The sequence below is a fragment of the Arachis ipaensis genome, chromosome B8, assembly GCF_059453495.1.
Source record: "Arachis ipaensis isolate K30076 ecotype BB chromosome B8, ASM5945349v1, whole genome shotgun sequence".
Lineage (NCBI taxonomy): Eukaryota > Viridiplantae > Streptophyta > Magnoliopsida > Fabales > Fabaceae > Arachis > Arachis ipaensis.
The window spans coordinates 56,559,273-56,570,914 of NC_142443.1; the positions used below are offsets into that span (position 1 = coordinate 56,559,273).

Sequence of the window (11,642 nt, forward strand, 5' to 3'; positions counted from 1 at the left end):
ATATCAAATTTTCGAAAATAACATAATCAATTAATGTTTTGATTCAAAAATTTCAAGTTTGTTACTTGCTTGTTAAGAAAGATTCAAACTTTAAGTTCTAGAATCAAATCTTGTGATTTCTTGTGAATCAAGTCATTAATTGTGATTTTAAAAATTCAAATCTTTTTCAAAAACTAATTTCTATCATATCTTTTCAAAAATATCTTCTTATCTTATCTTTTTCAAAAATATCTTTTCAAAATATCTTCTCTAACCTCCTAACTTCTTATCTTTTCAAAATTTGTTTCAACTAACTAACTAACTTTTTGTTTGTTTCTTAACTTTTTCAAAACCACCTAACTAACTCTCTCTCTCTAATTTTCGAAAATATCTTCCCTTTTTTTTTCAAAATTTCTTTTTAATTAACTAATTATTTTTATTTTTATTTTTGATTTCAAAAATTTTCGAAAATTTCTAACATTTTTCAAAAAAACCATTTTTCAAAAATCACTAACTCTTTTTCAAAATAATTTTCGAAAATTATCTCTCCCCCATCTCATTCTATTTATTCATTCATATCCTAACATCTCATCTCACCTCTCTTCCATCCTCACAGTTGTGTTTCTTCCATTATATTACATTCTGTGTCTCCCCCTCTTCTTCCACTCACACAGGGATCCCTATACTGTGGTATAAAAGATCTCCATTATTATTATTATTTTTCTGTGCCTTCTTCTTTGTCGTATGAGCAGGAGCAAAGATAAGAGCATTCTTGTGGAAGCAGATCCAGAACCTGAAAGGACTCTGAAGAGAAAATTAAGAGAAGCTAAAATACAACAATCCAGAGATAACCTTACAGAAATTTTCGAACAGGCAGAGGAGATGGCAGCCGAAAATAATAATAATGTAAGGAAGATGCTTGGTGACTTTACTGCACCTAATTCCAATTTACATGGAAGAAGCATCTCCATTCCTGCCATTGGAGCAAACAACTTTGAGCTGAAACCTCAATTAGTTTCTCTGATGCAGTAGAACTGCAAGTTTCATGGACTTCCATCTGAAGATCCTTTTCAGTTCTTAACTGAATTCTTGCAGATATGTGATACTGTTAAGACTAATGGAGTAGATCCTGAAGTCTACAGGCTCATGCTTTTTCCCTTTGCTGTAAGAGACAGAGCTAGATTATGGTTGGATTCTCAACCCAAAGACAGCCTGAACTCTTCTAAGTACTTTCCTCCTCAAAAGCTGAGCAAGCTTAGAGCTGATGTTCAAACCTTCAGACAGAAAGAAGGTGAATCCCTCTATGAAGCTTGGGAAAGATACAAACAGTTGACCAAAAAGTGTCCTTCTGACATGCTTTCAGAATGGACCATCCTGGATATATTCTATGATGGTTTATCTGAGCTATCAAAGATGTCACTGGACACTTCTGCAGGTGGATCCATTCACCTAAAGAAAACGCCTGCAGAAGCTCAAGAACTCATTGACATGGTTGCTAATAACCAGTTCATGTACACTTCTGAAAGGAATCCTGTGAGTAATGGGACGCCTATGAAGAAGGGAGTTCTTGAGGTTGATACTCTGAATGCCATATTGGCTCAGAATAAAATATTGACTCAGCAAGTCAATATGATCTCTCAGAGTCTGCATGGAATGCAAGCTGCATCCAACAGTACTCAAGAGGCATCTTCTGAAGAAGAAGCCTATGATCCTGAGAACCCTACAATAGCAGAGGTAAATTACTTAGGTGAACCTTATGGAAACACCTATAACTCAACATGGAGAAATCATCCAAATTTCTCATGGAAGGATCAAAAGCCCCAACAAGGCTTTAATAATGATGGAAGAAACAGGTTTAGCAACAGCAAGCCTTTTCCATCATCAACTCAGCAACAGACAGAGAACTCTGAACAAAATGCTTCTAATTTAGCAAATCTAGTCTCTGATCTATCTAAGGCCACTGTAAGTTTCATGAATGAAACAAGGTCTTCCATTAGAAATCTGGAAGCACAAGTGGGCCAGCTGAGTAAAAGGATCACTGAAATCCCTCTTAGTACTCTCCCAAGCAATACAGAAGAGAACCCAAAAGGAGAGTGCAAGGCCATTGACATAAGCGCCATGGCCGAACCTGTGAGGAGAGGAGAGGACGTGAATCCCAAGGAGGAAGACCTCCTGGGACGTCCAGTGGTCAATAAGGAGCTTCCCTCTGAGGAACCAAGGGAATCTGAGACTCATCTAGAGACCATAGAGATTCCATTGAACCTCCTTATGCCCTTCATGAGCTCTGATGAGTATTCCTCTTCTGAAGAGAATGAGGATGTTACTGAAGAGCAAACTGCCAAGTTTCTTGGTGCAATCATGAAGCTGAATGCCAAATTGTTTGGCATTGATACTTGGGAAGTTGAACCTCCCTTGTTCATCGATGAACTAAGTGATCTGGATCAACTGACATTGCCTCAGAAGAGACAGGATCCTGGAAAGTTCATAATCCCTTGTACCATAGGCACCATGATCTTTAAGGCTCTGTGTGACCTTGGTTCAGGGATAAACCTCATGCCCCTCTCTGTAATAGAGAAACTGGGAATCTATGGGGTGCAAGCTGCTAAAATCTCACTAGAGATGGCAGACAGCTCAAGAAAACAGGCTTATGGACAAGTAGAAGATGTATTAGTAAAGGTTGAGGGCCTTTACATACCTACTGATTTCATAGTCCTGGATACTGGAAAGGAAGAGGATGAATCCATCATCCTAGGAAGACCTTTCCTGGCCACAGCAAGAGCTGTGATTGATGTTGACAGAGGTGAAATAGTCCTTCAATGGAATGAGAACTCCCTTGTATTCAAAACTCAAGGATCTCCCTCTGCAACCATGGAGAGGAAGCATGAAAAGCTTCTCTCAAAGCAGAGTCAACCAGAGCCCCCACAGTCAAACTCTAAGTTTGGTGTTGGGAGGCCACAACCAAACTCTAAGTTTGGTGTTGAACTCCCATATCCAAACTCTAAGTTTGGTGTTGGAGAGTCTCAACAAAGCTCTGCACATCTGTGAGGCTCCATGAGAGCCCACTGTCAAGCTATTGACATTAAAGAAGCGCTTGTTGGGAGGCAACCCAATGTTTATTTATCTAACTATATTTTTCTTAGTTATGTGTCTTTATAGGTTCATGATCATGTGGAGTCACAAAATAAACAAAAAAATTGAAAACGGAATCAAAAACAGCAGAAGAAAAATCACACCCTGGAGGAGCATCTGTCTGGCGTTCAAACGCCAGAACAGAGCATAGTTCTGGCGCTGAACGCCTAGAATGGGAGCATCCTGGCGCTGAACGCCCAGAACAAGCATGGTTCTGGCGTTCAACGCCAGAAATGGCAGCAAAGGGGCGTTGAACGCCCAAAATAGGCACCAACCTGGCGCTGAACGTCCAGAGTTGTGTGCAAGGGCATTTTACATGCCTAAATTGGTGCAGGGATGTAAATGCCTTGACACCTCAGGATCTGTGGACCCTACAGGATCATCTCAGGATCTGTGGACCCCACAGGATCCCCACCTACCTCATCATCTCTCTTTCCATTCATGATCATCCCTTCTTTTTTTTCCATTTACCACTCACATCCATACACCCACTACCTTCAAAAATTCAACATCTCTCTCCCACCCAATCCCACCCATATGGCCGAATACACACTCCCATCCATCTCCTCCATATCTTCTTCATATTCTTCTATTCTTTCTTCTTTTGCTCGAGGGCGAGCAACATTCTAAGTTTGGTGTGGTAAAAGCATAGCTTTTTTGTTTTTTTCCATAACCATTGATGGCACCTAAGGCCAGAGAAACCTCTAGAAAGAGGAAAGGGAAGACAAAAGCTTCTATAAAGGGTCTATAGCTCAGTGGTAGAACATTTGACTGCAAATCAAGAGATCCCTGAGATACCTCAGGGGATACATTTTCTTCCACACAATTATTGGAAGCAACTAAGGGTGGAACATCAAGAGCACTCCATCATGCTCCATGAAATAAGAGAAGATCAAAAAGCAATGAGGGAGGAGCAACAAAGACAAGGAAGAGACATAGAAGAGCTCAAGGACATCATTGGTTCCTCAAGAAGGAAACGCCACCATCACTAAGGTGGATTCATTCCTTGTTCTTATTTCTTCTGTTTTTCATTTTCTATGTTATGTGCTTATCTATGTTTGTGTCTTCATTACATGATCATTAGTAGTTAGTAAACTCTGTCTTAAAGATATGAATGTCCTATGAATCCATCACCTTTCTTAAAAGAAAAATGTTTTAATTCAAAAGAACAAGAAGTACATGAGTTTCGAATTTATCCTTGAACTTAGTTTAGTTATATTGATGTGGTGACAATGCTTCTTGTTTTCTGAATGTATGCTTGAACAGTGCATATGCCTTTTGAAGTTGTTGTTTAAGAATGTTAAATATGTTGGCTCTTGAAAGAATGATGACTAGGAGACATGTTATTCGATAATCTGAAAAATCATAAAAATGATTCTTGAAGCAAGAAAAAGCAGCAAAGAACAAAGCTTGCAGAAAAAAAAAAGGGGCGAAAAAAAAAAAGAATAGAAAAAAAAATAGAAAGAAAAAGAAAAAGCAAGCAGAAAAAGCCAATAACCCTTAAAACCAAAAGGCAAGGGCAAATAAAAAGGATCCCAAGGCTTTGAGCATCAGTGTATAGGAGGGCCTAAAAGGAATAAAATCCTGGTCTAAGCGGCTAAACCAAGCTGTCCCTGACCATGTGCTTGTGGCGTGTAGGTGTCAAGTGAAAACTTGAGACTGAGCGGTTAAAGTCAAGGTCCAAAGCAAAAACAAAGAGTGTGCTTAAGAACCCTGGACACCTCTAATTGGGGACTTTAGCAAAGCTGAGTCACAATCTGAAAAGGTTCACCCAATTATGTGTCTGTGGCATTTATGTATCCGGTGGTAATATTGGAAAACAAAGTGCTTAGGGCCACGGCCAAGACTCATAAAGAAGCTGTGTTCAAGAATCATCATACTGAACTAGGAGAGTCAATAACACTATTCGAAATCTGAAGTTCCTATAGATGCCAATCATTCTAAACTTCAATGGATAAAGTGAGATGCCAAAACTATTCAAGAGGCAAAAAGCTATAAGTCCCGCTCATATGATTGGAGCTATGTTTCATTGATAGTTTGGAATTTATAGTATATTCTCTTCTTTTTATCCTATTTGATTTTCAGTTGCTTGGGGACAAGCAACAATTTAAGTTTGGTGTTGTGATGAGCGGATAATTTATACGCTTTTTGGCATTGTTTTTAGTATGTTTTTAGTAGGATCTAGTTACTTTTAGGGATGTTTTCATTAGTTTTTATGTTAAATTCACATTTCTGGACTTTACTATGAGTTTGTGTGTTTTTCTGTGATTTCAGGTATTTTCTGGCTGAAATTGAGGGACTTGAGCAGAAATCAGATTCAGAGGTTGAAAAAGGACTGCTGATGCTGTTGGATTCTGACCTCCCTGCACTTAAAGTAGATTTTCTGGAGTTACAGAACTCGAAATGGTGCGCTTCCAATTGCGTTGGAAAGCCGACATCCAGGGCTTTCCAGCAATATATAATAGTCCATACTTTGGCCAAGAATTGACGACGTAAACTGGCGTTCAACGCCAGCCTTCTACCCAAATCTGGCATCCAGCGCCAGAAAAGGATCCAAAACCAGAGTTGAACGCCCAAACTGGCACAGAAACTGGCGTTCAACTCCACAAATGGCCTCTGCGCGTGCAACACTCAAGCTCAGCCCAAACACACACCAAGTGGGCCCCGGAAGTGGATTTATGCATCAATAACTTACTCATGTAAACCCTAGTAGCTAGTTTATTATAAATAGGACCTTTTACTATTGTATTAGGCATCTTTTGATCAGTTTAGGATCTTAGGATCTTTGAACGCATTGTTCTTAGACCATAGGGGCTGGCCACACGGCCATGCCTGGACCTTCACTTATGTATTTTCAACGGTAGAGTTTCTACACTCCATAGACTAAGGTGTGGAGCTCTGCTGTTCCTCAAAGATTAATGCAAAGTACTACTATTTTCTATTCAATTCTTCTTATTTCGCTTCTAAGATATCCATTCGCACCCAAGAACGTGATGAAGGTGATGATTATGTGTGACGCTTATCACCATTCTCCCCTATGAACGCGTGCCTGACAAACACTTCTGTTCTACATGAATTAAGCTAGAATGAGTATCTCTTAGATCTCCTAACTAGAATCTTCGTGGCGTAAGCTAGAATGATGGCGGCATTCAAGAGAATCCGGAAGGTCTAAACCTTGTCTGTGGTATTCTGAGTAGGATTCAATGATTGAATGACTGTGACGAGCTTCAAACTCGCGATTGTTGGGCGTTAGTGACAGACGCAAAAGGAGGGTGAATCCTATTCCACAATGATCGAGAACCGACAGATGAATAGCCGTGCCGTGACAGGGTGCGTGAGCATATTATTCACTGAGAGGAGAGGATGTAGCCACTGACAATGGTGATGCCCTTGCATAAAGCCAGCCATGGAAAGGAGTAAGACTGATTGGATGAAGGTAGCAGGAAAGCAGAGGTTCAAGAGGAACGAAAAGCATCTCCATTCGCTTATCTGAAATTCCTACCAATGATTTACATAAGTATCTCTATCCCTATTTTATTATATAATATTCGAAAACACCATTATCACTTTATATCTGCCTGACTGAGATTTACAAGGTGACCATAGCTTGCTTCATACCAACAATCTCCGTGGGATTCGACCCTTACTCACGTAAGGTATTACTTGGACGACCCAGTGCACTTGCTGGTTAGTTGTATCGAAGTTGTGACAATTATGAATTAAGATCAAAGCACCAAGCTTTGGAGCCATTACCAGGGATTGTTCGAGCCTGGACATCACAATTTCGTGCACCAGTACCAATGGCAATTTTTTTGTTAAGTACTTGTGGTGTTTATGTATCAAGCCAAATGCTTGAAAACAAAACACTTAGAAGTCAAGGTTAGGCTCAAAGTGCAAAAGCACTCCCTCAAAGCTCAAGGCTCTGAGCATCAATGATTAGAGAGTCAAGAAAAGAAAAGAAAAATGAGCTTAATGAAGTCCTCTAATCAAATGCTTGTGGTGCTTATGTATCAAGTGGTAATACTTGAAAACAAAGCATTTAGAAGTCGTAGCTTTGTTATCAACTCATGGGGCAAAGCACCCAAAAGGAGAAGCTAATAAGAAAATCAAAAGCTTGTTTCAAGGAAGAAATATAAGAGAAAGATTTCATAAATTGAGCTAGAGAGAAGCATCAATCATTTACATCTCTTTTGTAATTGTAGCATGCATAGAAAACTAGCTTGCCATGAACATTGAGTTGCTATTCTTCTTACCTTGGATTGTCAATCTCTATTGCATGATTCTTTTCTTGCTTGGAGACAAGCAAGGTTTAAGTTTGGTGTTGTGATGACATGTCATCATGTCATGTTTTTCTATGTTTTTTCTTTGTTTTTTTTAAGGTTTTATGCACTTTCTTGAGCCATAAGTAAGCCAATTGGGTAGAATTTTATGTTTCCTTTGATTCAATCAACCATGGATAAATTAATGCATTTTCATGAGATTTTGTGCTATAATTGTTATATATTATGAAAGAATAACAATCTCATGATTTTGAGCATAGCTTTGATGTGCTTGGTTGATTGATGATAGGTGAAAAGAGCTTTGAAGAAGGTTGAAGAAAGAAGAAATGGCAAGGAGCAAGAGAGAACAAAAAGCTTGAGCAAAAGCTTGCCTCAAACTTTAGCTCAAACTTTTGGAAGAGTTGAATTCACCCTGGATGGAGCAAAAGCTTGCGCCAACGTTTGACCTCAAGCTTTTAGGCAAACGTTGGCGCCACAACAAAACACCCTGGAGAAGAGCAAAGGCTTGCACCAACGTTTGACCTCAAGCTTTTAGGCAAACGTTGGCGCCACAACAGCTTGAAGGGGTATAATTCCAACAAGAATAACTTGAGTTGTAGATGTCCAATTGAGGTGATTCGAATTGGGTTAGAAAGCTAACATTCAGAGCTTTCCAACCATATATAATAGTCTATAGTGGGCATAAAATCTGCAACGTTGACAAGAGGACAAAGTAGCACCCCAAGAGGCATACAAGAGGGATCCACGTTTGGCTCAAAGTTTGACCTCAAACTTTAGCTCAAACGTGGATGACAGCAAAAGGAGGCAAGCTGATATGAAAGGCTTGAGTCAAAGTTTGACCTCAAACTTTTACTCAAGCTTTTCTGGTTCATGGGCCGGTTCACAAGTGGGTTTCTCTCCAACTCCAAGAGCAATCAACAGAGGCTTTTGTCAACCCAATTCCATCAAGAGCAAAGGCCCAATTCAAGGCTTGAAGATCATTTGAAGAGAGTGTATAAATAGCTTAGAATTTAAGTTTTTAGGGAGCTTTTCCTTTTTAGTTTCGCTAAGTGATTTTGGGAGAGCTTTTGGTTAGGAGTTATTTGGATATTCTAAGTCTTGGGGAAGGGAATTGAATTCTCTTCCTCTTAGTTTTCTTGTTTTCAATTTCATTTACACTTGTCTTGAATCTTGGGTTGAAGAATTGAGGAAATTCTGTCTCAATCTCACCTTGAGATCTCTCTCTGTTTTGATTTACTGCATCATTGAGAATTTGCGATTTCACTTCTTTTCTTCTACTACTGGATCTTTACTTTTCTTGCAATTGAATTCTCAATTTGGATCAAGGAAGGAATTGAGATCTAGACTTGTTTTCTAGTCTTTTTGATCCCCTGAGATCTTTACTTGTTTTTTTTTATATTTCATAATTGAATTGAGCTTTCTTGCTGATTTATCTTTCTGCTACAATTTTCTTCTCTGCAATTTTTACTTTCTGTTGCATTGCTTCCAATTTATATTTCCTGCAAGTTAAATTTTATGCAATTGATCTGAGTTCTAATTTACTGCTTTCATTTAATTTTCCTGCACCCAGCCCCCTTTTACAATTGATGCAATTTACTTCTCTTGTCATTTAAGATTTTGCCAATTTACATTCCTTGTTCTTTAAGTTTCAGTCACTTTACTTTCTGCACTTTAATTTTTCTTGCTGTTTACTTTCTGTTGGCTATATTTCACACAATTCACTCAATGTTAGCTTGACTAAACTAATCACCCACTAAAGTTGCTTGATCCATCAATCCTTGTGGGATCGACCTCACTCTAAGTGAGTTTTACTACTTGATGCGACTCGGTGCACTTGCCGGTGAGTTTTGGATATTTTGGAAATTCGTTTTTCCACAAATTTTCCCATCACATCTCCTGATCAGGTTCTTGTATCTTTCCCAAGATTCATAGATGGATTCACCTTCTCTTTGTCTGAAGGTTTAAATTTCCACTCTAATCTTGCTCATCCATTGAGGCGGAAAGAACTTAGCCAGAAAAGCATTAACTAGCTTTTTCCAAGAGTCAAGACTCTCTCTAGGTTGGGCATCCAACCGTAGCTTAGCTCGGTCTCTTACTGCAAAGGGAAAGAGCATCAGCTTGTAGACCTCAGGATCAACTCCATTAGTCTTTACAGTATCACAGATCTGTAAGAATTCTGCTAAGAAATGATAAGGATCTTCCAGTGGAAGTCCATGAAACATGCAGTTCTGCTACAGAAGAAAGACTAACTAAGGCTTAAGCTCAAAATTGTTAGCTTCAATAGTAGGTACAGCAATGCTTCTGCCATAAAAGTCAAAGATAGGCATGGTGAAGTCACGAAGGACCTTTTTGGGCTCCTCCTGTGGTTCGGCCATGTCCTCCAGTTCTTGTTCAAGACATTCTGAAAGATCTCTTCTAGAGTGTTGTGCTTTAGCTAGTTGTAAATGCTTCCTTAGAGTCTTCTCAGGTTCAGGATCAGAAGTCAAGAGGGGTTCTTTTTCCCTCTTCCTGGTCATAAACAAGAAGAAAAGAAAAGAAGAAGAGAGACTATGCCAATAGACAAGAAGCTCCTCCTTAAAGTCAGAAGTAGAGAAGAAAGAAGAAGATAAAAAACATAAAAATAAAAATAAATAAAATAAGTAGAGGAAAAATACCTTAGAAATAGTAGATAAGAGTAAATAAAAGAAGAGAGAAGAAAAGAGAAGATGGAAAGAAGAAAGCTCTTTGTGCCAATTGGCAAGAAGCTCCAAGTGAGATGTGAAGAAGAAAAGAAAGAAGATAAAGAATTGTAGGTAAAGAGTCGAAAGAAGTAGAGTTGAATGAATATAGATGAGAAGAGTAGAGGTATAAATAGAAAAAGTAAATATAAATTAAAATATTTTTATTTTTATTTAATTAATTAATTTTTCAAAAATTAAGTTAAATTAATTTAAAAAGATCTGAATTTTAATTGTTGAATTTTTGAAAATAGAGGAGGGAAGAGAAGAAGAGATTTTCAAAAATTTAAGAGAGGTGAGAGTTAGTTAGGTGGTTTTTAAAAAGAAGAGAGAGAAGATGAGAGTTAGTTTTCGAAAATTAAGAAGAGAGAGTTAGTTAAGAGGTTTTGAAAAAGATGAGAGAAAAGAAGAGATATTTTCGAAAATTAAGGCATTGAAGAGTTAGTTTGGAAGTTTTGAAAAATAAGAGAGAGAAGATAAGATTTTAATTAAGAAAAGATTAAAATAAAAATAAAAGATAAGATAAGAAAAGATTTGAATTTTAAAAATAAGATAAGATAAGAAATTAAAATGATTTGAAAAATATTTTAAAAAGATAAGATTTTGAAATTTGATTTTGAAAAAGATACAAGTTTTTAAAATTTGAAATTTGAAAAAGATAAAATTTTTAAATTTTGAAAAGAATATGATAAGATTTTGAAAAAGATAAGATTTTTTTAAAAAAGATATGATTTTTATTTTTGAAAAATTTGAGTTTTTGAAAACTTGACAACTAAGATATGATAAGATAAAAATTTTGAAATTCAAAATCTGAATTTTTTTGAAGATTTCGAAAATTAATAAAAAGATAAGATAGAAAATATATATTTTTTATTTTTGAATTTTATGATGAAAGAGAAAAATACAAAAAAGACACAAGACTTAAAATTTTTAGATCTAGCACCCTTGATTTTCGAAAATTTTGGAGGGAAACACAAAGGGACACCAAACTTAAAATTTTAAGATCAAAACACATACAAGACTCAAGACACCTTGAAGACTAAGAAGAACACAAAGAACAAAATTCAAAGACTCAAAGAACACAAGAACATAAAAAGAATACCAAACATAAAATTTTTAGAAAACTAAAAAGAAATTTTTGAAAATTAAAGAAAAACAACAAGAAAACACCAAACTGAAAAATTGAAATAAGATTTAACCAAAGAAAAATTATTTTTGAAAATTTTTTTGAAATTAAGATACCAAAAAATAAAAAATTGTTGTAATTAATAAATACAGAGACTTAAAGAAGCAAAAAGTTACCAAGAACATAAACACAAGACTCTAACCAAGATCAAGAATTAAACAAAGAAAAGAAAAATATTTTTGAAAAAGGTTTTGAAATTTTCGAAAATTTGAAGAAAAAGAAAATAAAAATAAAAGACTCAACAAAGAACAAAATTGAAACAAAGAAAATAAAAATTATTTTGAAAAGCTTTTTAATAACTTTTTTTCAGAAGTTTTGTAGAAGAAGAAAATCAAAATCAAGGACTTAACA

The 11,642-nt window shown here is 36.7% G+C and overlaps 1 non-coding gene across 1 annotated transcript; it reads right to left on the reverse strand.

Annotated features, from left to right (window-relative positions):
* Positions 1-1,230: 1,230 nt before the first annotated feature.
* On the reverse strand, positions 1,231-1,338 carry LOC148548195 (small nucleolar RNA R71). Its single transcript, XR_015897424.1, has one exon. It is a non-coding gene; the product is annotated as a small nucleolar RNA R71 (small nucleolar RNA).
* Between the last annotated feature and the right edge of the window lie 10,304 nt (positions 1,339-11,642).